The 27,697-nt window shown below is 34.0% G+C and overlaps 1 protein-coding gene and 1 pseudogene across 9 annotated transcripts in view; one reads left to right on the forward strand and one right to left on the reverse strand.

The window, feature by feature from the left end:
• The window catches only part of KIAA1328 (KIAA1328 ortholog), a 229,026-nt gene that overhangs the window by 50,664 nt on the left and 150,665 nt on the right, over positions 1-27,697 (reverse strand). The window lies entirely within an intron of this gene.
• LOC120583352 (60S acidic ribosomal protein P1-like) lies at positions 15,434-26,919 on the forward strand (annotated as a pseudogene).

Here is a 27,697-nt window from a genome sequence, read left to right on the forward strand (position 1 = left end):
CCTATTTATTAAAGAAACTGAATTCTTAATCAAAATATTCCCACAAAGACAAGTGATAAGATGGGTAAGTTTTATCCTATTTAAGGAAGAAATATTACTAATCTTACACAAGCTTTCAGTAAATGGAAGAAGAAAGGGGCACTTCAACTCATTTTTGTGTTACTGTGTGATACCAAAACCTTATTAAGTTATTACAATATAAAAATATTACAAACTAGTACCCCTCATGAACATGGACAGAAGAATTCTCAACAAAATATCAGCAAATCAAATAGAGCAATATATAAAGCTACTGCTACCATCATGGACAAATGAGTATTTTCCTTGAGAACAAAGCAAGGATGTTTTTCTAACCACTTCTATTGTATTGGAAGTTCTTGCCAATGCAATAAGTTGAGATAAGAAACGAAAGGCAAAAAATTTGGAAAAGCACATATAAAACTATTATTCACAAATGTAACTATGAAATTGAAAATCCTAAAGAATTTATAAAAAAAAAAAAAAGAAACAAACGAACAACCCACCCTGCTTGAATATTAGCAAGATTGTAGTATACAAGGTAAATATTCAAAAGTAAATACTCTTTCTATATACCACCAACAAATTCAATGAAAAATGTGCAAGGCTGTCACATGGAAACTACACGGTATTATGGAGTTATATTTAAAAAGATCTAAATAAATGTAGAGACATACTATGTTCAGGAAATCTAAAATAATATTTTTAGGATAATTCTTCCAAATTTATCTAATCATAATTCCACTTCTTTAATAGAAATTGATAAACTAAATCTAAAATATATGAACTTAGAATAGCTAAAAGAATTTTTAATAAGAAAAACAGTTGAATTTAATATTTACCACAAAGCTAAAATAATTCAGGCTGCATGACATTGATATAACATGTAGTTTGATACACCAGAAATCCATAAATGTGTGTGTGTGTGTGTGTGTGTGTGTGTGTGTGTGTGTGTGTATATTTCCAACTGACTTTTGAAAAGACATCAGTCAATTCAATGAAGAAAAAGTTTTTTCAACAAATGGTACAGGATAATTGGATATCAGTATAGAAAAAGAATGAACCTTGAATCTTACCTCACACTACACACAAAAATGTATTTGAAATGAATCATAGACTTAAATGTAAAAGTTAAAACTATACAACTCCTATAAGAAAACATAAGAGCATATCTTTTTAACCTGCATCAGTAAAAAGTCTTGTTCTTCAAAAACGCCATTAAGGAAATAAAAAGGCAGGTGACACACCGAGAGAAAATATTCACAATACATACACACACATATATATACATATACATATATACACAAATATGTAAATATAAATATTGAAGGTTTTGTGTCCAAAATATGAACTCTAATGTTTATAGCAGCTCAGTTTTTTTCTCCTGCCCAAATCAGGAAACGATCTAAATATCCATCAACAAATGAATTGATAAACAACTTATGGTATATTTATATAATGAACTACTACTCAAGAATAAAAAAGTAATGAACTAATAAAACATGGAGTAAGATGCATAAATCTTCAAAACATATGGTGAGTGAAAGATGTCAAATGCGCACATACACTATGATTTCATTTATATGAAGAGTTAGAACATGCAAAAGTATCTTACATGAGAAAGATCAGATTAATGGTTGCCTGGCCCAGAAGTTTGTGGGGGGAGGAGGAGGCTTACTGCAAAGTGGTACAAAGTGCATTCTGGGCTGATGGATACTTTCTATATTAATTGGGGTATTAGTTACACAGATATATTCATTTGTTAAAACACATCAAACTTGATGTATGCATTATATTAAATGTAAATTTCAGTGAAGTTGACTGAAAAACAACCTTGAAGAAAACAGCAGAAAAAAATTATTAAAGAAATTTTTACATACACTGAGATGTATCAAAATTAATAATTACATGTTATTTCCAGAAGTACATAAAACCAGAGACTAAATTAAAGAAACTTTCACTGACCATGTACTTTGTAACCATTCATTCACTGTGTGAGGCACCATAAAGTCAAAACTTAATTGTCAGATGACCAGTGTTTCTTATTACTTCATACGGTCCAGATAAAAATATATAAAATTCAGCAGAAGAAAAGAGGCTAAACTCATGGCATTTAAGACTGCCACACTGGGTGTTACTCTTAAGTCACTCTTAAGTTCCTAAGATTTTATTGAACAATATATCTCCATATTTTATTGGATAGAAATAATAAAATACCAGATGGGAAGCTTTGAGTAGCCCTGATTTAGGATTTAGGAACTGAAAAACATTTTCAATTCTTCAAGTTCCATAAAATTCTAATAATCCAAAGCTGCTTAAACTTTTCCTTCTATTTTGCCCAAAATTTCTATCGCGATAGTCTGTCTGAGATTGAATGGCAAAAATTAAATGTCATTCAGGACCAATTGAATACCATTTGTATTTGCATTCTTTAAAAAGTAGAAAAACATTAACCTTTTGTTTTATTGAATTAAAATGCCACGGAAATGCTGATGTAGTCTTGGGAGACTGGAATACTTTTACAAAGAAGAATAGCTGTCATTTATTAAACACAAAGAACCCTTACTTGATAGGATGCCTTCTGACAAAAAGCAGATTGGTATTCTCATCATAGAAAAGGCATTATAAAAAAATTCTAGCCTAGACCTCTGAGATTTGAATAATTTAAAGCTGCATTTGGTGCAATTTGAATTTTTCTTTAGGGAGGCAAAGTTAAATACCTTTAATTTGTTCTAATTATTTCAAATTTGCAAGTTAATTATGGCTGATCATTAAATAACAAAAAGGACTATCATCTCCATAGAGTTTTACCTCCTACCCTCTGCATTACTTAAGCTAGATTTTAGTATGCATGAATTAACTTTCTAAATAATCACACGGTTTGACTAAATGGCTCAGTAAAATGAGCTCTGATCCTCAGAATAAGCATTAATGGACATTAGAAATGCTACTGGGAGTCATGTTACTTACATTGTAAGTATTTTTAATGGGGCCTTATTTACTAATTTTTATGTACTGTTCAAGTTAGAACACCATATATATACATATTATTTCACTTTACTGGAGGAAAAGTCCAATCTTTGAGACAATAAAAACAAATGTCTATTTAACACTAACTAAATTCATTTCGAAGTTATTCAAGAATGTGGTAATAGATTTTAACTTATTTTAGCTGTTCATCTCAATGAATCAATCTAGTAAAAATGGTCTGTAAATGAAATATGATGGATCCACTGATGTGCTAAGTGATTCACGTAGCAAAAGGAGGTCCAGTAAACTAGTATTTAAATTCCACCTGCTACTTTGAAAGAAAGAATTCATGGTTTCTTGTGTTGGGAGTTTCCAGTTACCATTCCTGTGTATACTTGGCTACCAATGAATGTGAAGCCAGATGGCACATAACCCTATTGCTTAGAGCTCTTAAAAATTATTTTCTTAAGCATCTCAACTAAATCTTAATAGTCTCCAGAGATGGACCTGTCAATCAGAACAAAATATTCTGGAGTTTAAAGAATAAAATTTCAAAAATGAAATATTCTATATACTGTCAGACCTTACTATTTTCCCACTCTAAGATCTTCAGTATAAATTTTATTTCCATATATCCAATAAATATTATCTGAGAACCTATGATATGTCAATTCTGTGTTTGGGCATGGACGTACACAAAAGAATAAGTGATTACCTTTGAATATTTACAGGGAAACAAGAAGAAATAGCTAGCTCAACAATGAATACAAAATGTGGCAGGTGTTATGATGGCAATATAAGCAAAGTGCTATAGGGAGTTGATACACTTGATACACGTAACAGGAAGCTTGCAAGATGAGAAGGGAGGGTTAGGTAGAGTAAGTCAGCAAAAAGACATGATAATAACAACTTACTAGCATATGCTAGTAAGAAGCTTGCAAGATGAGAATGGAGGGTTAGGTAGAATAAGTCAGCAAAAAGAATGATAAGAACAACTTACTAGCATATGCTATGCAAAAGGCACTGGCATGGTCCCTGGCTCCAAAAGATGTGGCCACCTCAGTAAAGAATTTACTTTGGAAGTATGCCAAATACTTTAGGAGTACTGGATAGAATAATGGTCTCAGGGAGACAATAGGTACTTCAGGCAAAAAAAAAAAAAAAAGACCTAATTTAGATATGCATGGCAGGAGAAAAAGAGGAGTCTGATCCTGAGGGGTAGTTAGGGGGCAGTATAGTAACATAGAATATTATTAGCTTTGATGTCAGACAGAACTGATTACTGTATAACTATTTATAAGTTCTGATAGCTGTAATTTCTTAAGCAAGTTACTTAACCTCTCTGAGCCTCATTTCCTTATTTATAAAATGAGATTAATAATAGTATGTAACTCATAGGGTTGCTGTGAAGATTAAATTAATTAACATATGTGTGATATGCAAAAGAGTTCCTAGCACATAAATACTACCTAAATGTTAGTTCTATTATTATCACTACTTACTATTTATTATTTTTATTATTAAAGGAGGCAACATCGAGGAGACTTAGAGCGACATCCAGCACATAGTAGGTGTTCAATATGTTATTACTGACTAGCTGACCAGATGGATGGTATAATTGCTGAGAATTACAGAGACAGAGTAGGTCACTGGGACAGGGGGGAGAGAATTGGATTGGATCTGAAGACCTTGAATTTGAGGGACCTGTAAATCATTTGGGCTAGGTAATATTATCATGCAGTTACAAGGCAGGTTTTGACCTCAGGAGGGAAAAGCTGAGACCTGAGATAAAGATTTTAGACTTGCTGACATAGAGATATGGTCTAAAGTCATGGGAATGAACTAAATTCCCACAGAGAGAAGTCTATTGAGAAGAGGGAAGAGGACAGAATTACCAATATTTAACAGTAGGCAGAGGCAAAGAAGCAGTAAAATATTTTGGAGGGAAGAAAAGCAAAAGCCAGGGAAGAAAGCAGAGAAAGAAGAAGTTTCAGGAAAAGAAGGAAATGAAAGACATATCAGAAAGGTTAGCTGTGTCACTTACTATTGAGAAGATGAGGACTGGAAAAAAAAAAAAACACAAAAAGATTTGGGAATTAGGAGGATACATGTGCCCATAAGGTACATGGCTCCAGCTGCGTGATACAGTAGAGGAGGAATAATTGGAAGATAAGTGGAAGCAGAGAAAACGTAGACTATGCTCTCAAGAAAATCAAAAAATATATATAGAGCAGTAGTTCAATAGCAAGGCAAAAAGGCAAAGATGAGGGTGTGTGTGTGTATGATGCGTTTTATTTTTTAAGGTGAAGAATCTTTGAGCATATAGAAAAAGAGCATGAAGATGTTTAAAAAGAGGTATTGATGCAGAGAAACTGTTGAGAAAACAGGAAGGAAATGTGAATAAAGCACTCGTGCAAGAGACATTTGGATTTGAGATCTCTATGGCACCTCTAAGCAGTAATGCCTGACAGGCACTTTAAAATATGAACTCTGGAGAGAGGTCAGTGCTTCACACAAAGATGTGATCTCATCATATAATTAGAAATTAGGGTAGAACTCATATTTTTAGTGAAGGTACACTTTATACTTGAAGATGTTACTAGATATTAATTTGCTCCCATACCAAAGAAAACGTAGGTGGAATTTCATTAATTATAATATTTTTATATTAATTCTTCTCAGAAGAAGAAGCAATTGAGGGAGTTAAGAAGAGAATGGTGATGAAGCTGCACTAAATAAAACAGTGTGCTGTAGCCATCACCAAATCACTAATTTAGAGTTCTGCTGCTCTGATCTTCAGAATTTCTCTATGGTCTTATGGTTTTCAATAAGGAAAATGACTTTTTAAGTCAATTAATATATATTTCAATGTAGAATAAGTGCTTTTTAACTTTTTAAAAGTATGTAAGAGAAGGTTAACAGTTGGGATGATGAAAATGACAATTTAATATAAATTAAAACACAAGTATAAACAAAAGTATGAAGACTGTTCACTGCACAATTTCCTAAGGGCAGTTACCATGCCCCACTCTTCTCTGAATCCCCAGTGATGCCTTCCATGGGAATATACACAGAGAAGAGGCCCAACATATATCTACTGAAGAAATGATTATAATTTGGAAGGCATCTGTGAGATTAAAACAGCAAAACTTTGAGTCAGTTACTTGTTACCTCTTTTTTGCATTCAGGACCATTCAGAGTCATTCTTAGATCATTTTAATTTCATCAAAGCATATACTTATGAAGCTTCAGAAATTTGGCATAAGATATGAAAGACATGAGGATATGTTTATATTATGCCAAAAAAAATCTTGCAAATGAACCACAAATATAATGCAAAATTTTAGAACCCATGCTAACCCAAACCAAGATACCCAAAAACAGACACAAAGACCTAAAAATTTACTGGAAATGTCAAAAAAACCTTGTGGTGGTCAGTTAAGGACTGTAGTTGAAAATCTCCCTAAAGAAAACCAAGATCCAATGGTATTACTGAAGATACAAAATGAGGACCAGATCATGTTTCTTCTAGCTCTAAAGCAGTGGTTCTCAAAGTATGTCCAAGGATGTAAAAAATTTTTTCATAATAATAGTAAAATGTTACTGTCTTTTTCACTTTCATTCTCTCATGAATAGAAAATAAAATTTTCCAGGAGGTACATGACATGTAACATCAACAGACTGAATGTAGAAGCAGATGTGAGAACACAGCTGTCTTCTATTAAGCCAGACATTAAAAAGATTTGCAAAAATGTAAAGCAATGATACTCTTCTAACTAATTTTTGTTTTGGAAAATATAATTTTCATAAAAATATATCATTTATATCTATATGCAATGAGATTACTATTATTATTCTTAAATGAATATAATTTTTCTATTTTAATATCCAATACAGTAAATATTAATAAATACAACCTGCATTAAATAGACGTAATGTAAATAAAAGTTCTTTGGGGTCCTCAATAAAATTTAAGAGTGTAAAAAGGTCCTGAGATCAGAATGTTTAAAAACTGTCACTCTACATAGTTTGATAAATGATGAGTCCATGGAAATAATTAAGCAACATGTTCTCTGGAAAACTGAATGTGGCCTCACTATGGAAGATTCTAGAGCATTAATGGCAGGAGAAAATTTTCTTACAGAAGTTTATAATTAAAAAAATGAGTATATAGTAATAATTACATTTGATTAGATTCTTTTAACCATCACCACAACCAAGATACAAAATAGCTCCCTCACCCTAAAAAACTCCCTTTACTATTTCTATGTAGTCACACCCTCCTCCTATCCCTCACTTCTGGCAACCACTGATATGTTCTCCATCATTACAGTTATGTCTTTTCCAGAATGCCATGTAAATGGAATCAAACTGGATTTAACTTTTTCTTTCGAAATGAGCTGCTTTCATTTGGCACATCTCTGAGAGTCATCTAAGTTGCTGAGGCTATCAATAGTTCATTTCTTTTTATTTCTGAGTTTTATTACATTGTATTGACTTATCACAGTTTATTTATCCATTCACCCACTGAAGAACATATGTGATATCTAGGTTTTGGCTACTATAAATATGTTACAATGAAGATTCAAGTGACTAAAGGAAGCTCTTAATTTCAGTCGGAGGGTAAAGTAGCCTTGTGGCTCTTACCACTGATACCATATTTAAAAATGAGCCTTGGAATATCTTTCCACTTCTTTGTGTCTTCTTCAATTTCTTTTAATAAAGTCAGAATCAACATAGTTCAAATGACCTTATTACCCAAAGCAATATACAGATGCAATGCTATCCCTATCAAAATCCCAAGAGTACTGTTTAAAGAAATAGAACAAAAAATCATCAGATTTATATGGAATCACAAAAGACACCAAATAGCCAAACAATCCTGAGAAAAAAGAACAAGGCTGGAGGTATCAATCTGCCTGGCTTCAAATTACACTACAAAGTGGCAATAATCAAAACAGCATAGTATTGGCAGAAAAACAGACACAAAGACCAATGGAACAGAACTGAGAGCCCAGAAATAAACCCCGTATAGATAGGCAAATAATTTTCAACAAAGGAGCCAAAAACAGAATAGAGAAAGGAAAGCCTCTTTGATTAATGATGCTGGAAAAATTGGAAAGCCACATACAAAAGAATGAAACTAAACTATTTGTCACCGTACACCAAAATTAACTCAAAATGAATCAAAGAACTAAAAATAAGACTTGAAACAATAAATTGCATAGAAGAAAATATAGGTACTAAACTCATGGACCTTGGATTTAGAGAGGATTTGATCTCAAAAGCAAGGGAAGTAAAAGCAAAAATAAATGAATGGGACTATGTCAAACTAAAAAGTTTATGCATAGTGAAAGAAACCATCAACAAGACAGAGAGACAACCATCCAAATGAAAGAAGATATTTGCACACAACACCTCCAATAAGGGGCTAATATCCAAAATATACAAAGAACCCATACAACCAACAACAACAAAAAACAAACAATCCAATTAAAAATGGGTAGAGGACCTGAACAGACACTTCTCCTAAGAAGACACACGAATGGCCAACAGACATATGAGAAGATGCTCAACTTCACTAGCTATTAGGGAAATGCAAATCAAAACCACAATGAGATACCACCTCACACATATTAGAATTGCTATTGTCAACAGGACATACAGTAATAAGTACTGGAGAGGCTGTGGGGAAAAAAGAACCCTCATACACTGCTGGTGGTAATGTAAATTGGTACAGCCATTATGGAAAACAGTATGGAGGTTCCTCAAAAAATTAAGAATAGAATTACCATATGATCCAGCAATTCCTCTTCGGGGTATCTATCTAAAAAAAATTTGAAAACACTTATCTGTAAAGAAATATGCACCTGATGCTCATAGCAGCATTATTCATGATGGCCAAGACATGGAAACAACCACAGTGTCCTTCAATAGATGAATGGATAAAGAAGATGTGGTACAAATATACAATGGAATATTACTCAGCCATTAGATGAAATACTGACATTTACGACAATATGGTTAGTTTCTGAGATTATTGTGCTAAGTGAAATAAATCAGACAGAAAAAGTTGAGAACCATATGATTTCACTCATATGCGGGATATAAATCTGAAAGCAACAAATGAACAAGACAAATGAACAGAGACTCATGGACAGGGACAACAGTTTATTGGTTACCAGAGGGAAGGTGGAGAGTAGGCGGAAGGTAGATAAGGGTAAAGAGGGTCAAATATATGGTGATGTAAGGAGATTTGATTTTGGGTGGTGAACATGTAATACAATATAAATATGATATATTATTGGACTGTACACTTGAAACCTATATAATTTTATTAACTAATGTTACCCTCAAAAATTTAGTAATAAAAAATAAAAATTAAGTTCGGTGACTAAAAAAAAAAAAAAGAGCCCTGTTCCTATATTCTCAACAAAAGTTTTTTAACAAATTTAAAAATACCATCCAAAGTTCCTAAGATCAGTCTACATCATTTACATTAAGGGATGCTTATTCCCCATTTATTGAAGGAAAGTCAACTTTTTTTCAAATAAAGTCCTTGAGCGTTTATTAGGGGTTCCAATTCCAATCTTCCCTTCTCCTCTACCCATTTGAGAGACTCTCATTAACCTCACCTGATTAACAAGCATCACAAAAATAACCCATTTTCTGGTATTTACAGAACCATGTGTTTCGAGGTCTGACTACTGAGTCAAACAACTCGCAAGAGACCACATCAAGAGGCTTCCTTGTCTTCTTGGACCCAAAAGAGCAAAAGATCTCCTTCTCGGGCTCTGATTATTATATAAGGTACAACCAAGCTGGTAATATGAGACTTACAATCAATAAACTATCTATAAAAATTCTGGGTGCACCAGCATGCTACAAGACCTTTTGTGTTTTCCTACACTCAATATAACCATAAATATATACACACCATTCTCTGCCACAGGGACCTCAGAACTGGCTCACAGCCATTGATAACAGGCAGCTTTAGGTACATGAATAGCAATTTAGAAATCCTTTTTTTATGCCAATAGGTCCTATTCATAGAACCATCATCCACTGAAGTAAATGAGAATGTAACAGAAAGCTGGGAGGAAAGAAAAAAATAGCATTTTAGAGAGATTCAAAGAAAACTCTTAAAAGGACCCATAATTACAGCAGCCAGCTTTGAGCTATAAAATCATGGATTTCTTACAGTTTGTATGGGCCATGCCCTGGCACCCATTTGACCCAGAACCCTTCAACAGTATGAAAAGCCCCAGAATGTAAGGAAAAAGTGAAAGCCTTAATTACCCTGGTATGACTAGTTTGAAGGAAATCAATCACACTACCTTAATATTAATAGTTATATATAATTTACACAAAGACAGTCCTTTGCATGTTTTTCTAATATATTTGTTGCTATTGGCATTACTGTATAGTTACCGAATGAACCATAGTTTTTAAATTCTGCAATTTAAAATTGGTCTTTATTGAGTTGTGCTGTTTTGCAGAAAGGCTTCTGTGCAGTAAGTGTGTTTCATCAAAAACTTCACTGCTAGGTGCCATGCTGGATTGCTTGTTGGAGGAAAGTGAGAAGTAGGAGCGAAAATTGCTAAGTATGACTATATAATAACCACTTGGCCATGAAAAACAAATCATGACAGTATATCACGTCTATTAGTTTATTCATTTAGAGATACAAGCTCCTTTTTAAAAAACAAAAACAAAAACAAAAACATTGCTCAAAGGCTCTGCAAACACAAAATCAAGAGATCAGAAACCATGGTTGAAAATGTTGAATAGCACTACTCAGCCACCTTTGGTACTTACCTGCTCTGGAGAGCAAGGACAATTTCAATACTATTTTGAATCTGTAGTGGCCACAAAAATATGCAAAAACTACTTGCTAAAGATAATGACAATAGCATGATAAAATATTTACTGAATATCAGCTACATTGTATCAGGATATACAAGACTTAAAAATTAATTCATGCAACAAGCACAACCTGAGCATACAAAAGATCTTGGTTTCAATGACCATTCCTGTTTTACACACACACACACACACACACACACTCTCTCTCTCTCTGTGTCAAACATTTTACCCATTCATTATTTACCCAAGTAACACATATGAGGCCTAGATTCCTTTAAGAAACCTAAAAGTCCAGTGAAAGTGTTGTCATCTTATTTTCGACATGCTGAACATATCAAGTCTGTAAATGTTGCTTTCAAAACCGCTTCCCAGATATTTTCTCATATGAAGTATAAATGTTTTCTTCTAGTCTGTTTGTCAAGTTAAGTCTACTATCCTATACAACATGCTCATAGTTTCATCCCACTTACTCTGTATTTGCTATAGTTCTCTTATTAGGACAGCTAGCTCTCAATGCTCTTCCCAAAGCTCACTCATCATAGTCCACTTACAGCTAAGACCAAATTTTCTAGTTGATGGAAGACATGATCCTACTACTGAAACATATTTTTGTAATATGTAGTCGTATCTTCATACTTACATGAATAATTAGATTTGAAGAGTCTCAAAAGATTCTTTTTAACAATATAGATAGAAGTCCTAATGATGGCAGTTTCATATGAATATGTGAGTCTACATAATGCTACCTTCAAATGGGTATAAGAAAACCATCAACTAACTTGACGAACTCTTTTCTTATACAAGTCAACAACAGATTTCCTTGATTCTGCTAGAACCTAGCAATTTTCTTTCCTGTTTTGTGTTCTCAAATTGTTGCCCATATACCTAATGACAACTGAATTAAATCTTTTCCAGTTTCTTTACTTAGTTTACACATTGATAAAATGAGAGTTGGATAATGCCTGTATAGGCTCTTTAAGCTCTAAAACTTTAATATTCATCTTTATATTCTGGTTTTTATTATTTTCATTGTTAACTTTTCAAAAAGCACAATTTCTGTTGTATAAGTATGGTAGAACAGAGATTGTTTTTCCTCACTTTATACTGTCATTTTTTTCCACTTGCCACCTACTTGACAGTGCCTTCTCCTCTTAAGAAAGCTAGAAATTTTAAAAATCTACATGCTTGATCAGAATCTTATACTTCCAGATTCCTTTTATATTGGTTTTTTCATTCTTTCTAGAAATTCTTCAAACTTTCTAATGAGGTGAAGTTTGAAAAGGTATCTTTTTCACTTTTCCTTCAAAGACACATGCGGCATGTAAAATACTTATGATTAAAAGACTAGAAGAGTAAAATTTCTATACTTCATCAGAATAGTAAACTACTTCATGGTTAGGAATGTTACTTTCAGGCAGAACTACAGCCTTTTCTGGTTTTCCTTGAGGGTTTCTGGGCTGGCTCTCTGCCTGAACTGCCAGACCTTCTGATGTCTGTAGTAAAACCACTCCTTTCTCACACCATCCAGCGTTTTTACATTTCACTTTACTACCAAAGTAACAAAGATTACATAAGCCTTTTACCAAATTGGGAGGAATTAGAAATAATTATTCATCTCTTTTCATCCTCCTTTCTTTGCAGGTAAGGTCAATTGCTTTTTCTCCCTTCTATCTTAACCCAAGTAACTTCCTTCTATGAATCATTTTACAAGGAAACAAATAAGCAAAAAAACAAAAACAAAAACAAAAACAAAATATACCTGACATTACTATTCTTATAAAGGGCATTTTAGTAAATGTCACTTGGATTCAGTGCAATGTTTTGTTTACAATACCATCTGTTTTCATTGATAAAGTAATGTGGCTACCATGAGATCATACTAAGTAGTCATAGACTAAACTATGACCATAGACCAATGTACATTGGTACACTGTAGAATCAAGATGAATTTTAAAAAAACCCTATGCTTTCTCTGATTAATTTGCATAATATTCTGTTCTTATACCTTCCTGTTTTTGAAAATAAAGTTTTAATTTTAGAATAATTTTAAATTTCCAAGGAGTTTCAAAGATAACAAAGATCCCATATATACTTCATCGAACTTTCCTTAGTTAACATTTTACAAGACTATGGTACATTTATCGAAACAAAGAAAACAACATAGATATATTAATCTTAACTAAACTCTAGACTATCAGGATTTCGTCCGTTTTTACACTTATGCCTTTGTTGCTGTTCCAGGATCCACTCCAGGATACCATATTGCATTGATTCATCATGTCGCCTTAGTTTCCTTTGGTCTGAGACAGTTGCTCAGTTGCTTTCCTTGTCTTTCATGACCTTACCTGACCACTTTTGAGGAAAACTAGTCAGGTGTTTTGTATAATGCTCCTCAATTTGAATTTCTTAGTTGTTCTTCTCATGATTAGTACAATGTTACGAGTGTCTGGGAACAATACTGCAGAGGTGAAGTTCTCTCCTCATCACTTTCTATCAAGGGGTTACATGATATCAACATGACTAATCATTGGTGATGTTAATCTTGATCATTTGATTAAGGTGGTGTTCACCAGATTTCTCTACTGTAAAGTACAATTTTCCCCCTTTTCATATCCTACTCTTTGGATGTAAAATCATCAAGTCAAGGTCATATTCAATGGGAATGGAGATTAACTCTACCTCCTGGAGGGGAAAGTATTTACTTATATAATTTGGAATTCTTCTTAAAGCAGATTAGTCCCTTCCCTTCCACTTATTTAGTCATTCAATCATTTATTTATATCAGTATGAAATCATCATTTACACTTACTTTATACTTTGTAATAAGTTGTGATATTGGGTTGTAATCTAATATCACACTATTAATTTTGTTTTTCAAATTGTTCTAGCTTTGGCCATGAGATGCTCTTTTAGGTTGACCCTTGTGTCCCTTTGATATTTCCTTATCCTTTTGATTTTTGAGTAGTTCCTTGCTTTCAGGCTCCAGGGTGACCTTTCATTCTTTTTGACCTATCCCTATAACTAGCCATTTTCCTAAGGAGTTCTGGTTTCTTTTATTGGTGAATAGTATTTAGAAACCAAGATCTGGGTGCTAAATATGCTCACTGTTACTGGGTATCACTGCTGCTAGACCCTCTCAGCAAACACAACTAGGAAAAAACATATTATATTAACCCATATCTATATTAATTTTTGTTTATATCCATCTCTCTGTGTTCATATACATACACACAAACACATGCTATAGACTGAATTGTATCCCATCAAAATTCATATCCTATTTTGAAGACTTAACCCCCCAATATGATGGTATTTGTGTTTGGAGATGAGGATTTTAGGAGATAAGCTGGTTTAAATGAAGTCATGAGGGAAGAGCCCTCATGATGGGATTAGTGATTGATCTTATGAGACACCAGAGAACTTGTTTGCTTTCTCTCTCTCTCTACCAAGTGAGCACACAGTGAGAGGCGGTTATTTGCAACCCAGGAAGAGAGCTCTCACCAGAACTCGAACATTCTGGCACCATGATCTCACACTTCTGGCCTCCAGAAGTGAGAATATAAATTTCTGTTGTTTAAGCCACCCAGTCTTTGGTATTTGGTTATGGCAGCCTGAGCAGACTAAGACAATACATAAACATGATTATATACTGTCTCTGACTCAGTCTAGTACCACAACGTTCATTCTAGCCTTATATCCTTGTTTATCTTTAATTTTTTTCTATGTCTCTTTTAAACTGGTAGACTGTTAATATCTAGTATTAGTAGCTATTATAGGCTTGAAATATATCTTACTGAAATAGACATTTATTATGGATATAGATTTGTCTTCTATACATGCAGTGATTCTTCCAAATTATTATCCATGGACCTACAGAATATCTTATCCACCATCATGGTATTTTATGCAGCATTGTTTCTGATCAAGAAACTTACTTCACAGCAAATGAAGTATGGAAATGGGCCAATGCTCATGGAATTCACTGGTCTTACCATATCCCCCATCATCCTGAAGCAGCAGTAAATTGGCCTTTGAAGACCCAGCTACAGTGCCAGCTAGGTGGCAATACCTTGTGGGGCAAGGGAATGCTCTAAATCTGTGTCCAACATGTAGTGCTGATTCTCCCACAGCCAGGATTCACAGGTCCAAGAAAGAAAGAATGGAAACGGGAGTGGCTCCACTATTACCTAAATGATGTATTAGCAAAATTTTTTGTTTCTCTTCCCCATAACCTTAGGGTCTATTGGTCTAGAGGAATTCATTCCAAAGGGAGGGATGTTTCCATCAGGAGACACAGTGATTCCACTGAACTGGAAGTTGACACTGACCCGGCCACTTTGGGCTGTTCGTGCCTCTGAATAAAAGGTGCGTTACTGTACAGGCTGAGGTGATTGATTATAAGGGGCGTTACTGTACAGGCTGAGGTGATTGATTATAATTACCAAGAGGAAAATGGATTGTTACTACACAATGGGGGTAAGTAAGAGTATGTCTGGAATACAGAAGATCCCTTGGGGTGTCTCTTAGTTCTATGTCCTGTGATTACAGTCAATGGAAGCTATAACAATTCAATTCAGGTATGACTGCTAATAGTCCAGCATCTTTAGGAACGAAGGTTTGGGTCACCCCACCAGACAAAGAACAAGGACAAGCTGACGTGTTTGCTTACAGCAAAAGGTAGTGGACTGGGTAGTAGAAGAAAGTAGTTATAAATACCAACGACAGCCATGCGGCTAGTTGCAGAGATGGGGACTGCAACAGTTATTTCTTCCGTACTTCGTTATGGATGTTTGTATATGTATATTAACCAGATACTTTTGTTTTCTTTTTTCTCTTATCCCTTTATCATCTAAGATGCATTATTAATTATTACCTTTACATTAGAGCATTGAAATCATAGGACATCAAGAAGAGTGACTATCACCGAAGGATTTCACATCCTCTTCTGGGGATAGGTTAGCATGCTTTCAGTTGTATGTGGGATAGCTGTATCATGTTAGGTGAAAGCATGCCTTTTTTATTATCTTTATTTGGAGATTAAGTATGGTGTAAGGAGATGTGTATGAATGCCAAGTCGACAAGGGGTGGGCTGTAATGGTTTTTTTCATATGTCAACTTAGCTGGGCTACAGTCCCAGTTAACCAAACACTAATCTAGGTGTTACTGTGAAGGTATTTTGCAGAAGTCTTTAAAACAGAGCTGTGGCTTCCCTGAAAAAGAAGAAATCTTCCACCTGTGGACAGCAGCTTCAGTCTGTACTAGAATTCTAGCCTGTTCTTACTGACAGCCTGCCTTATGGACTTCAGACTCACTTAGCCTAAGCCATTCCTTGCAAACACTTCGCAATATATGTCCCCTACTGGTTCTGTTTCTCTGTTTGACCCTGACTAATACAATCTTTCACCATGCCACATGACATAAGAAAAATTCTCTTTCTATCAAATAGCCCAGGGCTCAGATTCAAGGTTAAAGGATTAAGGCTTGCATTCACTGTTTACCAAAGAAGAAAACGCCAAATAGCAAAAGCAGCACAAAAATCAATCCTCTTCACCACAGGAGCAATATGAAAAACAAATAAGTTCAGTGTAAAATTTTCTCCGTAGGATTATCAAAAATTAGCACGTTTCATATGTAATATTCAGTTCTTCTGAGACAGGCATCCACCTACAACAAACCACCATGGGCTAATCAAGATCACAACCATATCCTCAGACACTATGATCAAAATATATGCTCAGAAATACAATTATTATTTCTTTTCATCTTATCTTCAAACAAACCTCCAGTCACCCTATCTACATAGAAAGTATGTACATACATATTTCTACAAACAAAAGAATGTACTTGTTTTTTAAACTTCTGTGTTTTTATGTGTTTTTCCTGTGTGTATTCAATTGTCCTAAATCTAAAAATAAAATTTTAAGTATATCCAGGCAGTTAGAAAAGCCAAGTGAATCTACTGCTAATTAAAAATAAAAATCTTTTATGGCATCTAAAAATTTTATGTCTTTTCGGAAAGAACTCTTGGGACTTGGGACTTCTGAAAACGGGAATAAATAAGTAAAATTAATAATCACTAGTCTTAACCTTGCTTTCTCTACTCTTTTACATATAAAAGTCTTATATGCCCAAGTGATGTAATGGTAAAATGCTTTTGGCTTCCATCCATTTTGTCTTAACTCTTACTTCCTCTTCCCACTGCAAAATAATACTTCAATTGTGTACATGAAATGCAGCCATGTGTTTATAGATTTCTTTCACAGAAATATCTTACATAGTTGTAGAAAGGAAAAAAAAGATCAAGACCTTGGACATATTTTATCAATTACGTCATAATATCTAGAAACAGCCCTTGGATTCTACCAAAGATTTGATATGACAACTAATCTGTGGTTGTAAGCTTCAGACTAATTTTTATTTATTGGAGTTGCAAAAAAAAAATGTTAAAAAATAAATGGTATTTTTTAACCAGCTGACTCCAAGACTATTGTTTTTCTCTATCTTCTAGGAAACAATGTTCACTGTCCAAGAAGCCACCTCTCTTCCATATTGTGACAAGAGTCCATATGTTGCAGATTGGAAGAGAACAGGCAGTCACCGTCTAAAAAGAAATCAAACTGCTCTCATTCCAAATAAATCTGGGAATGAGATTATCAGAGCAAGCTGACTCAAGTGGCAATGAAGCTTCTAATTCCCCAATTCCACTAATATAGTTGGCTGGGAAGAAAATTACTTTCACAAAGATTTGTGTAAGTACATAAGAGTGAAGGGCAAAAATCACCACTAGCCTATCCATTTGTACACAGCAGATAAAGAGTAAATGTTTATACAGTTTATTATCTAACTCCTTGTATTTAACCAGTGGTAGCACCAATTTTCTTAAGAAAATTTCTCTAATTTTTACCCTGTATTCATATACATCAGACCCTGGGAAAACAGTACGTAGCCAAACAATCTAATTCTGAAAATCTGGGAATTGACGTTTTAGAAAATATTTATTCCACAAATTCATTATGTACTGAGATGACAAATATGTTAAAAATTATCCAGAGCCAAGAACATGTAGATATTACACATGAAGAGGTAGTAGGTTTGTCTTTTCCTATTTGAATGTCATCAATCTGCAAAGTTATAGTTTAGAAGAACCTAAAGTAATCTTATGCTTTGGTCTATTAGCTATCATTTAAAAACCAGTGTTTGTGGCGAGAATAGAGTAGGAAGGTGCTCCAGAATAGAATGTAAGAATGAAGCTTTGCTCCTGAAGGCTATATAAGGTCAAGTTAAGGCATGGACAGAGTAGACACCAGATTGGTGATGTGCTAACCATTTCCCTTACTGCTTAAAATGAAAATAAAAAGTGAGAGAGTTGATTTAATAAATTGTATATTTATCACCAGTTTATCTTTTTAAAATTGCTGGTTATATACAGTTAAAAAAATCACATTGTCATTTTTCAGGACACAGTCTCATAAGTAATGTTTGAATAGTATTTGCTCCTACTTGTCTTATCATTATATTTGTTATGAATACAAAACTGAATGTCATCTCAGAGAATTAAGTTGAAAGAAGCAACTCCTAATTAGAGGGAGGGCTAAGTGGGCAGAAAAATCTTGAGGAAGAGAGAAAGGCTGATATATTCTTAAAGCAAGCAAAGCTTTGTATCATTTCTTTTGTTCTGAGTAGTTATATTTAATTTATTTTGAATGCTAAATACTACTAAACATAGAGGACAATTTTTTAAAGTTTTAGTGAGATAAATTTATATACCATCAAATTCGCCTATTTAAAGTGATTCTTAGTAAGTTTAGAGTTGTGCAACTATCACCACAATCTAATTTTAGAATAGTTCCAACACCCCAAAAAGAGACCTCGTGCTTATCTGCAGTTGCTCCCTATTCCCACTCCCTGCACTTGTCAATTTACAGTCTATCTATAAATTTTCCTTTTCTGGACATATCATATAAACAGAAAGATACAATTTGTGGTCTTTTGTGATGACCTTCTTTTAGTTAGCATGTTTTCAAAGTTCATCCATATTGTACCATGTCTTGGTGCTTTGTTCCTTTTTACTGCCAATATTTCATTGTATGAATATATAGCCTTTTGGTTATCCATTAGCCAGCTGATGGACATCTGACTTGTTCCAACTCTTTGACTATTATACATAACACTGTTGTGAACATTCACACAGAAGACTTTGTGTGGATGTATGTTACCTGGAAACGGAATTGCTGGGTCCTATGGTAATTTTATGTTTAAGTGATGATTTTTATATTTATCAAAAAGGTAAAGGATTTTAAAAGATTTAAATGTGGATCTAGAAAAAAGTACTGAAGAGGATACAGGTTATAATTATATTATAGCTCAAAAAAATTTGAGAGGATGGGAAGATAACTGTCTAATCCCTGAGAATTCCTCTATTATTGAAGCTATATAATATTTAATTAATAGAAATCATTTCTCATTTTACTTTAGTTATATTTATACTGCCCTGTCTCTGAGCCCATTTTACAATTTTAATGATGATTTTTAGCATGTCTAAGGTAGATGTGATACCCACCACGTTAACCCGTCATGTTGTTAAGGAAACTTGAAAGAGAAATTGGAGAAATGTTCTCTTTTTGACTGAGCAATTCTTTAGGCCAAAAAGATATCTATGAGCTACAAAGAGGAAAAAATAAAGAGACGTTAGAAGAAAGGGGGAGATAGTCAGATGGGGAAATGCTGTGCCAATTATCAATAATAATTAAAAGTAACTGTAAAATAAAATTCCAAAACTGACCACCGAAGTGGCTCTAGCGATTTGTACTCCTACAGAACTGCATGAAGGTCCTGTTTCCCCCACACCCTTGTTAACACATATTACTGAACTCTTCGATTTTGCCAATTTATTGATTTTAAAATGTTACATTTTTAATTTTCATTTTTCCAAGATTAGTGGTAAGATTTTATATACCTATTGACTATTTGGGTTTATTCTTCTGAGAATTACCTATTTGAGGTAGTTTGTCTTATCAATTCAAGGGAATTTCTATATTATTGATGCAACACTCTTATTGTTAATCTTTTGAAAACTTACTATACCTTCCCTTGAGGCTATTCTAAATATCTCTATCCTCTTCGTAGATGTTATCCTTACTGTCACCTTTCTTAGTAGATAATCTCCCTTCATACTTTACTGAGACGATTGGATTTTTAAAAAATCCATTCCACAAATATTTTATGAACCCCTACTGTATAGCAAAGATACAATCTTCATAACATATAGGAGATGTTATAACATATCATATGTAAAAAGACAGTTATTCTTGCACTCATGAATCTTAGGGTGGTGGTATATTGGGCGTCAGAGTACTGAAACAGGAACAATGGGAGACACATACTTTACATGGAGTGACCAGAGAAGTACCCTCTTAGGAGATGATATTTAAGCTCTCATCTAAAGATGTCAAAACTAAGAAGGACAGGATTAAGAGTGTTAAAGGCAGCTATAGGTATGATGCAGCATGTACTAGACACTGAAACGAAGACCAAGGCCAATGCAGTTGGAACATAGGATGCAAGAGGGAAAGTGTAAAGTCAAAACAGATGAACATAAAGGGCTCTAAAAGCAAAATGAAGGTAGGGGTTACTAAACATTTAAGAAAGAGTGGAATGAGATGAGGTAAGCAGAAGTGAGATCACGTAGGACACTTGAAGACAGTAATTTAGATTTTATTCTACATGCATTGAGGAGTCTTTGACGAGTTTTAGGCAAGGAAAGTAGATGGCTATTTTTGAATGATCTTTTCAGTTGCTGTGGAAAATGGTTGTACAATGTTAAGAACAGAAATAAATAAAGCAGGACACTTAAGAAACCTCTGCAGAAGTCCAAGCTTAGACTGTGGTGGGAGGAGCGCATACATTTTGGAGATAGAATAGAAACAAAAGAATGTGCATACAGATTGTTTGGGAGAGGAGAGGGAAGGAGGGACAGAAATCAAGGACACGTACACACATACACACACACACACACACACACACACACATCCATAGATATCCTTAGCCTATCAAAATTCTATACTATCTTTTAGGACTTATCTCAAATATTACCTCTTCCACAAACCTTTTCTTAGTGTCTTTATATTTCTTTTATAGCCCTTATAGTCTATATAGATGATAAATATTTGTATATTTGCTTTACTCTACTATTAGAGTACTTGAAGGTAAGGGCTTTTCTACAACTGCTATATATTTAGCAAGCCAGGTATTTTTTTCTTTTATAATAGATGTTTAATAAAACTTTAGTTGATTTGTTTGGTGTTATATGAAAATACAAAAATAGCCAGATATTTAGAAATCTGCAGAATTACAAAACTAATGTTATTTTATAAGGATCATCTTTGCATAGTCAACAAACAAATATCAAACTGAGTAAAAAAGAACACTGAGTAAAAGAGAACCTTGTAAATAATCAGAGTTGCTTGTAACTTTTTAAGCCATTACCATCTTTCATGTGATAATTATCTTCCAATGGTTTGGCTCAGCTGTGCCCTACTATTTGCTCTTATTTGTCATTAGGCCTCACATTTTATTTATTCTCATTCTATAGCATTTATGCAGGAAAACAGCAATATATGCTCCCTTGCCTGTGATTCTTCCCATAGATAATAGAAAATAAATTGCAATTAGATTTTGGTAATTGTATATAATTAACTCAAAATGAGCTGTTAATTATAAAAATATGTTTTTCACTTCCTCATTATCTCATTTATTTTAGTTCCAAATTCTTAATGCCACGTTGAGTAAGTTTAATATTTTAAATATACACAGTATTTTTTAATACTAAGATAATTTAAATTTCCAAGTAAACAAAATTTAGCTTAAAATTAAATTTTATCTAGGGAGAAATTCGAAGAGCATTCAAGGTAGAAAGAAGGTCATTTCCCATAATAATTCTTGATGATACTTTATTTTCTAAAATCAGCAGACATTTTTATTTAAATAATTCTATGAAGGCTGCTCACAGCTATATGGCATTCTCCCTTGACTCATCCCTACTTTCTGGGATTAGTGAAGATAAGATCATTTCCAGAGGCAACTGAATAAAGGAGACAAATGAACTCATTGCCCTTACTTCTTTTAAACTCATATCGGATTAAATAAGGATTGTTGACAGAATTCTTGGTTTTTCCAATGACTGTCTGTCAGACTTCAGAAGCAGCTGCAAGGGTTTCTTTAAACACTATAACGTAGATTAACATTTTAAAAGGTCTTATTAAAGGTGTATTAGGAAAGATTTTTTTTGAAAGCAGTGCATAGTCTTACCTTATTTGAATTATTTGAATGTAGGACATGCATGCCCAGATGTACCAAAATTTTTAAAGCATGTATATCTCTTAGACTGGAGTGATGGCTTTCAAAACTTTCACAACACTTACCTGAATAGCAGTGATGAAAACTTTTATAAATTGCAAGTGGGAGTTTGAACTGCTATCACCTTTTGAAAGAGGAAATTGGCATGGACTATTGTCATTTATAATTATATATTTTATCAAAATATTCTTATATAGAAATAGCCTTTGGCCTAGCAATTTCATTTTGGGGAATTCATCCTAAAAAAACAGAAGTAGCAGAACATGAGAATAAGTAGTCATGCTTGTTACAGCACTGTGTGTAGTGGTAAAGAACTTGAAATAATTTGAATTTCCAACAATAGAATTGCTAGATAAATTACGGTGCATAAAGAAACTGTGGACTATTATGCATTTATAAGAAACAAGTTAGTATTTGTATTAGTTTTCTTTTGTTCCCATAACAAATTATCACAAATTAAGTGGCTTAAACAACGCAAATTTATTATTCTACAGTTCTGTAGATCAGAAGTATGACACAAGTCTCACTGGGCTAACACTGAGGTGCAAGTTCCTTTCTGAAGGCTCCAGGAGAAGATATTTCCTTGCTCATTTGGGTTATTGACAGAATTCAGTTCCTTGCCATTGGAGGACTGAGGTCCCCATTTCCCTACCAGCTGCCAGGTGAGGACTGTTCTGAGCTTCTAGAGGCTACCTGCATTCCTTGACTTGTGACCTCCGTCCTCCATCTTCAAAGCCAGCAATGGCAGGTTAAGCTACTTTCATGCTCCGAATCTCTCCTCATTCCATTTTATCTCTCTGAACCAGCAAGGAAAGATTGTCCACATTTTAGGACTCATGTGATTAGACTGGGACCACCCATGTAATCCAGGATAATCTCCCGTCTCAAGGTCTATTCCCTTGATCATATCTGCAAAGTCCCTTTACCATGTAAGGTCACAAATTGAGAGATTCCAGAGATTAGAGTGCAGACATCTTTGGGGGGCAACTATTCTGCTTACCATAGTTCTACATCTAAAAATCTGATAGATGACCATTAAGTACTGTTAAATGAGGGAAAAAATTAATAGGTAATATGTTCAGTTTCATCTCAAATGTTTATAGATATTGTATACATATGTAAACATAAAGAGATGTATAGAAAAATACAAATCAGGGTGCTAACACTAATTCAACCAAGAAAGTCAGGACAAGGAATAGTATAAGGAACAAAAGATGACAGATCTTTTCTTGATGTGTCTTTGGATGTTTTACTTTTTACAAGAAAATGTTTTCTTTTGAAATCTAGCAAAGTTTGATTAAAATAAAGTAGAATATAAAACAAAATGTATAATGTCAACACATCACATATTCATAAAGAAATATATATTAAGATTATTTTCAGATGATGCAATTATGGGTATGCATTATTTACTTCTTTTGGCTAATCAGCATTTCATATATTTTTCTTAGCAAGCAAGTAAATATATGAAAATATAGCTAAATATGAATAGCATTAAGAATAAGGAAAATTATTTTAAATTAAAAACAAATGTAATAAAAAGTTCTTATACATCAACTAAAAAAGACATGTAATGCCCTTACATAAAAAATGTGGATATAGTCAGAAAATGAAAATTCTGCAAACAAACACAAAGGGCTAACACACATACAAAAAGATTCATCCTAATTGAATATTGAATTTTTTTTGAGTAGTGACTATTAAATTATAGTGGCATTCTATTTTTCCACCTATTAAACCGACGAATATTGTTTATACAAATCAATTTACATGGCTGATTAAAAACAAATCTCTAGAAATAAAAGAATAAAAAAGACATAAAATTATGTTTGGCAGAAAAATGGAAGGAAAGGACAATACACAAGACATGTTACAAAATTTTAGAAGCCTTAAAAGCAGATAGATGAGTTCAAACTCAGCAAACTAGAAAAATCAAAACTGAAATATTTACTCGCTGGGGCAGAGGAAGTGATTATACAAGCTGAAATATGCCAGAGAACTCCTGGAAGGCTCAGAGATTGGAGGAACCAGGCAGGAATGCAGGGGGACTGTAAGCATGGCTGATTAAAAGTCTGTATAGCAACAAAATATCCAAGACGCCCTCCTTTATCTCTAGAGCCAGTCAACTATCTTTCCTCACCCTGAGAAGACTGGAAGTTTACTCCTCTGGAGAAGCTGAATCAGAATGACTTCCACTTTGGGGACCTAAATTACAGTTGAGGGCAGAAATATCATATAGTTAAAAGGGTATTAAGTGAAAGTCTATATAATACGTGCTGGGTCCTAGTCCTCTTCCTCTACTAATGCTCCCATCCAGGCAAAAGATTTATCCCTAGAGAAACTGAACACCCCAAGAGAAAAGACCTACAGATACTAAAAGAGTGTCGCCAGGATTCCTACCTGATTACCTCACAGTGAAGTCTATCAGTTGACAAGCCCTGCTCCTCTATACTAAGAGCTTTCAGTAGCATTTCACTACTTTGTTTGCAAATATAAATGGATCATCAGACATCTGTGGAAGAAAGAAACTTGAGTTTGGTGAAAATAGAGACAATAGAAAAAAGAAACTTCAAAATCTAATATCCTCAGAGATAGAAAAAAAATATTGCATATATAAAACAAGTGCAGATTCTTATACAAAAAAAAAAAAAGACATTCAGAGAATAAAGTGTTCTTGGAAATTACTGCAGTTAAAAATTTAACAGAAGTATTGAAAAATAAAGTATAGGAAATCTTTTAGAAACTGGAAAAAAGGAACAGATATGAAAGCTAGGAGAGAAAAAGAAATAAATGAGAGATAATTCCAAGAGACTCAGCATCTGACTAATAGACTTCTGGAAGGAAAAAGTATAAAAATAATATTAAAAAATGAAGAAAACTGACAAAAATTTCCCCAAACTGAAGGAAGTTTCCCATTTGAAAGAATCCATTGATTACTCAGCATAATAAATGAAAAAAGGTCCAGAACATTGGCATTAATTTTTAGAATAATGCAGAGAAAGACAAGATTCTATACCAAATTTCTCAATAGTAGCAAAAACTAGAAGATAATAAAACACAACCTTCAATTTCTTCTGAGGAAAAATAATTACCAACCAAGAATTCTAGATCCAGCTAAGCTATACAATAAGTGTGAAGATAGACGTAAGACATTTTTTGGAGGTATGAGGTCTCAAAAAATTACTGCCTTTGTTCTTTTTCTCAGTAAGCCATTGAAGGTCATGTTTCTAAAAGATGAGTATAAACCAAAAAGAGGACAACATGTGACCCAACAAAAGGGGACTATAATCCAGAAAAGTAAAAAAATTTCCATGATGTATAAGGGAAATTTCATGATGAATCTTTAGACAGGGAGCTTAGAGAATAACCAATTCAGACTAGTGAGGGATTATAAAGGGATCTAAGAAAGATAGCTTTAAAAAAAAGAAAAAGAAAAAGAAAAAAGAAAAGAGGAAAAATTGCAACAAATGAAAGCAATGAAGAGACATGATAGAATAACTAATGTATCTGAAGTTGTTTAGAGAATTATAATTCCTGGGTGAATCTGGGAATGACAAAACATGAAAAAATAAGTTGCAAAAGGCCAGAAAGTTTTGTGTTTTGTGTACTGTTGTATGCCCCAAAGTTTAGAATGTACCAAGCATCTGGTGGGAAACTTTATAAATATTCGAGTGATTTAATAAATGAATGAGGCCATAGAAAATAAGGCATTTCTAAATTTTAAAGAAAACAAATTATTACATAAAAACTAAATCTAATAATCATACAATACGCAGCTCAGCTGTGTATAAAATATCTAAGGTCTTACTGTAAGCATATTGTGATATAGCAATATTGAGAGAACAGAAGGAAGGAAATAGCATGTGTGCCACTATATATGTTAGAGAATGTCGGGGAGAGAAAGAGGGAGAAGAAAAGAAAAGGAATGATAGGGAGAGAAAAAGAGCCATAAGATGGTTATCTGTGTGAGGTAAACTATCCTTTTGTTAGCAGAAAGTCAACACTAATGCCTACATAAATCTGTTATTCAGAAATATGGATATAAACATTAGAAGAAACAGATAAAAGAGGAAATACTTTAGGAAAGGAAAGGAGTCAAAACTTCTTGTTTCTGGAGTGGAAACTGGTAGGGGGGTTGAAATGGGGAGGAATTTGATGCGTATAGTTTGGGTGTTGCAACATAAAAAAGTTCTGGACCCTTTCCTCAGCTGCCTGGTAAGGTGCTTGGTCCTTCCAAGGACGCTGAGGCCGCGTTGGGAGCGAGGCCCTCACTTCATGCAGCGACTAGCACCGCACCCAGCAGTGCTTCCCCAGCACCGCCTGCACCACGGCCTCCATCTCAGAGCTCGCATGAATCTCCTTGGCCCTCATCCTGCATGACAATGAGGTGATGGTCACAGAGGATAAAATCAATGCCCTCATTAAAGCAGCCAGTGTAAATGTTGAATCTTTCTGGCCGGGGTTTGTTTGCAAGGCTCTGGCCAATGTCAGTATTGGAAGCTTCATCTGCAATGTAGGCGCTGGTGGACCTGCTCCAGCAGCTGGTACTGTACCAGCAGGAGGTCCAGCCCCCTCCACTGCTGCTGCCCCAGCTGAGGAGAAGAAAGTGGAAGTAAAGAAAGAAGAATCTGAGGAGTCCGATGACGACAGCGGCTTTGGTCTTTTGACTAAGCCTCTTTTGTAATATGTTCAATAAAAAGCTGAACTCTGGGAAAAAAAGTTCTAGAGATTGGGTGGACAATATAGTGAACATATTTAATGCTACTAAACTGTCCACCAGAAAATGGTTGAGATGATAAATTTTATGTTATGCGTATTTACCACAATTAAAAAGAGAAATTATGGCAAAATTGTGCTAAAATTAGTATTGGGTTCTAATTCTAAAAATGGCTTGAGTAGCTCCTATAGAAACAAACTATAAACTCTGGGAGGAAAAAAAAAGGACTCTTGAGGCACTGAAGAGTGGCCAAAAGCAAGCAGAAACAAAATGAAGGTCAGTACTTGAAAGAAGACAGTATCATTGGGAGAGTTTCCATTTTTTTTTTTTTTAGTGTGGCCTTTAGCTGAAGGGCTTGCTTAAAATACCAGAGGGCAGAGTCTGGGTAGACTGAAGCAGTTGAAAAGGGTAAAATCCTGGAGAGGAGAGAGAGAAAGAATGAAAGACTCAAATTCTATTTAACAACCCTGACAGTTCTGGTTGACCTTGTACTGCATATGAACTAGGAAGATTCAAGCATCCCAAGTAAATTTAAAATAACTCAACAATAATTTTCACTGCTACTTATTCAAGAGAGATAGTTTGAAATTTGAGTTCACTCAAGTTAACTGCCTGCCAGCACAAAAAATTAACTTTGCTCTAGAGTCAACGTTATGTAACTGAATTCTAGAGTCATTCATAATTAAGAAACAATCCAAAATTACTAAACATACAAAGAAACAAGAAAACATAACCAATACTCAAGAGAAAAGTTGACCAATGGAGATGAAC

The sequence above is a fragment of the Pteropus medius genome, unplaced genomic scaffold, assembly GCF_902729225.1.
Source record: "Pteropus medius unplaced genomic scaffold, Ma_sr-lr_union100, whole genome shotgun sequence".
In the NCBI taxonomy this organism is placed as follows: Eukaryota; Metazoa; Chordata; class Mammalia; order Chiroptera; family Pteropodidae; genus Pteropus; species Pteropus medius.